This window comes from Cajanus cajan, chromosome 4 (assembly GCF_000230855.2).
Source record: "Cajanus cajan strain Asha chromosome 4, NIPB_CcT2T_4, whole genome shotgun sequence".
Lineage (NCBI taxonomy): Eukaryota > Viridiplantae > Streptophyta > Magnoliopsida > Fabales > Fabaceae > Cajanus > Cajanus cajan.
Window position 1 is genome coordinate 62,499,776 of NC_138520.1, and position 7,437 is coordinate 62,507,212.

Sequence of the window (7,437 nt, forward strand, 5' to 3'; positions counted from 1 at the left end):
TTTATGTGATTAATTGGATTTTGTTGAGAGGAGATAATTTTCATAAAAACACATTGCATTCTCGCTCAACTACAAGTGTATGGTTGCTCAACATTCATGTATAGATAAATAAAAACAGCTCAATCTTTATATTTTTGCTCAATGATGAGTTTTGATGGCTCAATTAGGAGTTATAAAGAGTTCAGCTTGTCTACAGAACTCAACTTGCTCAACGAGAAAACGATTGCTCAGTAAAGAGTTTTAGAGAGCTTAACTTGCTCAATGAGAAAATGATCACTCAATGAGTGGTAGATGGATGAATTAGGCCTTAAAGTCTTCATGAAAGTTGTAACATTGAATGATAGTTTTCCAATGGCTTTGAAATAACCCAAAAAAGAGGTCTATAAATCATGTCATGACCTTTTAGTAAACAAAGCTTAAATTGTTTGTATTAGGCAAAATTGATGTGTTTTTTTGTTGTATTTTTCAGTATAGGATGTTTTAATTAAAATTGGATATCAACATAAGAATTGTAGATAATCTTTTTAGCCTTTATATGAGGTAAATATGAGTTTGATAGGATTAGTATACCTCTATATGTATTGTTTTATGTGAAAGTTGTCATACTAATATATTGTTATGTTGCTAAGTTGATGAATTGTTTAAGTTGATTATGAGGGGTTATATGTTGCTATATAAAATGGATAATAATATCTAGTATAATATTAAAGATGATAATTTAGGTGGTGATATGATGAAATTGATAATAATGATCTTGGATCATGTTGTTGGTACATGTTGTAAATGACACATGTTAATTCTCTTATAACATATGGTAATGTATCATGTTATTTAAAGATGTACATGTTGCTTAAGTTGAAAGTTATATGTTGAATGATGTTAAGTTGTGATATATGCATATAGTGCATGATTTAAGTTAAAAGTTGCATAAAAACTAGAGGAGATAAAAAATTGATTTAGAAATTAAAATATTTTATTATATGAATATAAATTATGATGCTCTAAGAGTTCAAAGTTGAAACCTATCAATGAGTAAGTTGCATCTTAATTGGGAAGTTATTTTTAAAATTGTCTCCTCTAGGTTTTTATGTTGAAAACAATATGGTAGCAAGCTGAACCATACTTGTCATAAGTGACCAACGAATACGGTACGAAGCCGAGGGTTAAATCCCTAATCAAGTACTGAACTTTTCTAAAGTATGTGGCAAAACCTAAAGAGCCAACTTTGGTCACCATGTTAACCATTTTTTCTATTTATTATACCAGGCATTGGTTTTGATTTTAATATCAACCCCTGATTCTAGTTTTCATACCATTCATTATTTTAGGTCACCATGTTAGTTGTTGTTTCTTATTTTTATACTAGTCGTTATGATTCAATAGGGTCAAGACATTTAGACTATTTATTAAGTTGTAAAAGATTTCATAAGTTGATATGCATGACGACACATCAATTTTTGAAGTTACTCAATTGCTTTAAGTTGGCTAGTTGTTTATGTTGCTTCGCTACTTTAAGTTGATTAGTTGTTTACATTGCTTAGTTGCTTTAAGTTATTTAATTTTTTATATTGCTTGTGACACTTTCTACCCACATGTTATTATGTCAATAATTCTTAAAAAGGATTGTTCAAATTATTTTACTAAATAAAAATTAAATTACTTAGGTAGAAGTATCACATTACAAATCAAAACTCATCAATAAGCAAAACTAAGTTTGGAAGCAATGACAAGGAAATAAGAGTTTGATGCTAAAACAAATTTAACTAACATAATACAAATCCTAATATAAGATAACCAACAAAAAAATATAAACTCCTGTCTACTACCCCAATGTCACATCCTATCAAAACACTCCCAACATCATGCCTTAGCATTCTCACATACAGCATTCCACAACATTTCTACACTCATCATTCTACAACTTTCAACTTTTAACAACTTAAATATCCACATACATCATCCTAGATCAATATATAAGGTATTTAAAATCATATATCAACATAAAACATGTGAGGGATTCAACTATCACATACATATTCAACACTTAGTTAATGAATCAACAAATTTTCATTAGGCAACCCACGTCTAGCATCATTTACCTCACACCTGATGTTATTAAAGGACAAAGTCTCTAGCTTTCCCACACTTGACACCATTCAACTTGCGTCTAGTGTGAATGAGACAGAGTCTCTACGACAATCACGTCTAGTGTGGCTAAATCTACACCTAACCTCATTCAAGGAGAGAGTCTCTACTTGACTCATGTCCAACTCCACAACACTAGCATCCAATGTCATTTAGGTAAAGAGTCTCTATCTTGATCATGTCTAATGCCACTCAACTAGGGCACGATGTCACCAAGTCAAAGAGCTTCTCTCTAACCCACGCTCAATGCTACCAATCTCACGCCCAACAAGAGTAAGGCAAAAAGTCTCTGTCCTACGTCACGCTTGATGCCTTAAAGTCGTGATTGGCACGATGATGAATTCTACACTTGGGAGATTCACGTTTGACTCAATCTGTACATAAAACTCAAGAAATCCAACATGCAATGCAAACAACACATTTATACTCTTAAAATAACACATTTAGCCCTTGTGACTAGAGGTGTTCAAATTGCTAAATCGAACTAAACTATAAAAAAACTAAACTGAACTATAATAAATAGTTCACCAAACTGAATTGAACTAAAATAAATATTGATTAAACTAAACTAAACTATTATCTAGTTTAGTGCACTATAGTTCTAGGAGTTTGAACTAAACTATAATATCAACTAATTAAACTATTATTAACTATAAACTAAATTGAACTACATCAAAAAAAACAAATTTAAACTTAACATTTTTAAATTGAGCTACCAAATCATTGATATTAATTATGAATTAAATTTAAAATAGTTTGAAATGTAAAACAAGTATAATATTGATAAAAGTCCACATGATAGATCTTTCATTCATATTTTTGAAAATCAATCAAATCGTGTTAAATTTCAATCAATTTACTGATCTTAATAATTATTAAATAAAAAGTTTAAAAATAATATCTAAATATTATATGAAACTATTTTTTTAAGTTAATACGTTCTTTACAAAATAATATGACTTTTATAAAATATTATAAAAATGTATATCGTTACTTTTATAATGTTGTAAACTCAATTGTTAATTAAACTCAATTAATTAATATTATAATTTTTTTAATTAAAATAATAATTTTTTTTAGCATAAAAAAATATTTGGATAATAAAGAGAGAAGTTTGTACATACATATATAATACATTTTTTTAAATTTTTATAATAATTATATTAAAAATATTGAAAGAGTAATAATTACGAAAGGTATATAAATTTTTATTCAATTAATAAATAAAAATTCACTACAAGAAAAATGCTGATTTTCGACGGAAATTTTCGACGAAAATAGCTAAATTGCTGACGGATTTTTCTTTTTCCAACGGATTTTCGACGGATTTCAATCCGTCAGAAAAAGTGGCGTCGGAAAAAAAAATCCGTCAGAAATAATTTTTTTGACAGAAATTTTCGACGGAAAACTCCGTCGGAAATTTCTGACGGAAAAATTCATCGAAAATTGCTGTCAAAATTTTCGACAGAATAATTCATCGGAAATAATTTTTTTTTATAATTTTAATAAATTTATTGATGTAACAACTCTCATATTTGGCCTGTTTTATCCTTACTTGTGCAATTTCTGGGAAACTTTCCAGAAGGTCAACCATCCCAGTTCTACTCCAGGTCAAGCACGCTTAACTGTGAAGTTTTGATGAGTAAGTTACCAAAATGTCTATGTATGTTGTCAGTATAACTTGTACAAATTAATTCATTTAAGTCATCCTCAAATATACAATCTCATATTTGTACTATAATAATAATATATAATAATTTTATATTACAAATAATAATAATAATAATAATAATATATTTAATTATTCTTTATTTATATGTACTTACTTTTATAATTAACATCTACTTATTTTTATTTAAAATTATAATTTAAATAATTTAATTTTATAATTTATAATGATAATATAATTTATAAAATTATAAATATTTATTTATTACATTCTTATAAATTAAATTTTAATATTTTAAATAAATTATTAATTAATTTAATATATTTATTTACCTTAAATCAAACATATAAAATTCAAAAAATGTATTTATCCTTTTTTTTTTTAATTATCAACTATTAATAAAATATTAACTTAAAATATTATCTAATTATATATAATATTTTTATATCAAATTTAAAAACAGATATTAGTTATACAAAAATATTAAGATCATATAGTAAATTGTCAATAAGATTTTAGTTAAATAATTTAAAATAATTAATGTTTCAATTATATTGTTAATTAGCAAATAATTTATTTCAAAACTAATTAATTTTTTTTTATATTAATTATTAGTAAAATTTAATAACTTTTAAATTAACAATTAATTGGATCGATGAAATTCAACGCACACCATGAGTTATTGAGTGGAATAACTTTACCAAGAGTTATTTTATAAGTTATCTTAAATCAAACATATAAAATTCAAAAAATGTATTTATCCATGTTTTATTTTTTAATTATCAACCATTAATAAAATACTAACTTAAAATCTTTTCTAATTATATCATAATATTTTCATATCAAATTTAAAACTAGTTCTTACATTTTCGACAAATATAAATTTGTCTAAACTATTCTATCAATAATATAATTTTTCCTATAAAAATTTTCTCATCAAAATATAAATTTTTCGACAGATTTAATTTTGTTTTATAAGAAATCATCTTCGATTAATATAACATTTTGTATATATGATTTAAGAGTAAAAGATTTTCAATTTAACGGTTGAATTTACAAAATTCACATTTCATATAAAATTATTGAGCGGTGTAACACTTAGTAAAATTTATACCATTGTAATTATAACCCCCCTCATTTATATATATATATATATATGTGTGTGTGTGTGTGTATATATATATATATATTAAATGTGACTTTTACAAAGTATTATACCGCTCAATAACTTTATATTAATCCAAGATGATTTGATACTTCATTTTTATAAAATAAAATTGATGTAATATATTCATTTCAAAATACACTAAAATATGAACATTTGGATTATCTTCCAGTTGTTGTTCAATTTTAACAAAATTTGATATACACGTATAAAGTGATATAAACTTTCAATTTAACGGTTAAATTTACAAAATTCACATTTAATATAAAGTTATAGAGCGGCATAATACTTAGTAAAAGTTACACCGGTATAATTATAACCCCCTATATTATATATATATATATATATATATATATATATATACATACATTATATATATAGGGACAGATGCACATTTGGAATAGTGAGGCACTTGCCCTCACTACTATTTGACATATACATAATTTTTTATCTAAAAAAATAATATATTTTAAAAAATAAAAATTATATTCTAATAAAATAAATATATAGATTTAGAAAAAATGTTTATTTATTTGATATCTATCAAATTTGTGAAGGAAATTAATTCTCATGTGATAAAAAACATTTCTTAATAATGAATTAATTTTTAAAAAAAGTCTAATTATAATATATATATATGTATATATATATATATGTCTTAATATTCACATATATAATGTAATATATTAAAATAAATAATTTTTTGATAAAATAAAATTTTTAGCATGCATGTTTATCTTTTGTGTTTTTTATTTATTGTATACGTTGATTGAAAAAATCAAAATAGTAAAATTGTATACATTGATTAAAAAAATCAAAATATGAAAAATCATAAGATTTATGTTCCATTTAGAATTGTTATTATAAGATATATTTTAAAATAAATTATCATCTAAAAATATATATTAGATATTAAAAACATATTTATATCATAAATAAATTAAACTTTATTTTGATAAATTTAACATATTTATTATATTTTTAATAGTGTAAAATTATTATAAAATAAGTCTTTATTATTGTAGTTCTACCCAAACATTTAAAAATTGTCTATGATAGATAAATAAGTCATACTTAAAATATATATTTTTAAAAAAAGTTAGGTCCAAACCAAGTAAATTATAATAAAATATAGTATGACCTAATTTATTTTCATCTTTAATACTAATTGTAGATATAAAAAACTTGTAATAAATAATTATAATATATATTTATACCTTTAAAAGATATATAAAATTTCTAATACTACAAATATATATAAGAAATTAAAAATAAGAAATTAAAAATAAGAAATTAACAATAAGAATTAAAAGTAATAATTAAAAATAAGATTTTCGTCGGAAACTTTCTGTCGGAAATTTCTGACAGATTTATATTTCTGTCAGAAATTTCTGACAGAAAATTTCTGATAGAAAATTCTGTCGGAAATTTCCGACAAAAATATAAATCCGTCGAAAATTTTCCGTCAGAAATTTACATTTTTCTTGTAGTGATTAATTTTTTCTTTTAATCCTGTAAATTAATATAAAAAAATTTGTAGTTGTGCACAATAATAACACTAAACCACTATTATATTGAGTACTGACTCAAAAGTGGGCAATAGGTAAAATTGAAAAGTTACGAAAAATCTATTAATAATAAGAATTCAGTTTTATTAATAGTTTGGTCTAACAAACTACTCTTTAAAAAATAGTTTTAGATTTATAAAACTGAACATAAAAATCATTTTAGTTCAATTTTTATAAAAATAATTTAGTTTTTTTTATTTTAATCCAATTTAATTATTTATTAGTTTAATTCTAATTAATTATTTAGAACATTTCCTAATTATAAGTTTTTTAACAATTAAAGTGCACTAAACTACTTTTTATAATAGTTTAGTTTTTAAAACTAAACTTCAAATATAGTTTAGTTTAGTTTTTATTAAAATTAGTTTAGTTTTTTTATAGTTTAGTTTAGTTTAGTTTTTACAATAGTTTAGTTTAATATAGTTTTTTTGAAAACCCCTACTTGTGACAATCACACCCAATGTGGCTAAATCTATATCCGACCTCATTCATGAAGAGAGTCTTTACCTGACTCATATATGATGCCACAACACTAGCATCCAATGTCATTAAAGTAGAGAGCCTCTATCTTGATCATGCCTAACGCCACTCAACTAGGGTTTGGCATCATCAAATCAAAGAATTTCCTTCTAACCCACGCACGATGCTACCAATCTTGTGCCCAAAGAGAGTAAAGTAGAGAGTCTATGCCTTGCATCACACTCGACACCTTGAAGTTGCGACTAGCACAATGATGAATTAATTCTACACTTGAGAGATTCATGTTTGACTCAATTTGTACCTGAAGCTCAAAAAATTCAACATGCAATGCAAACAACACATTTATACTCTTAAAACAACACATTTAGCCCTGTGACAATCACGTCCGGTGTGGTTAAACCTACGTCTGA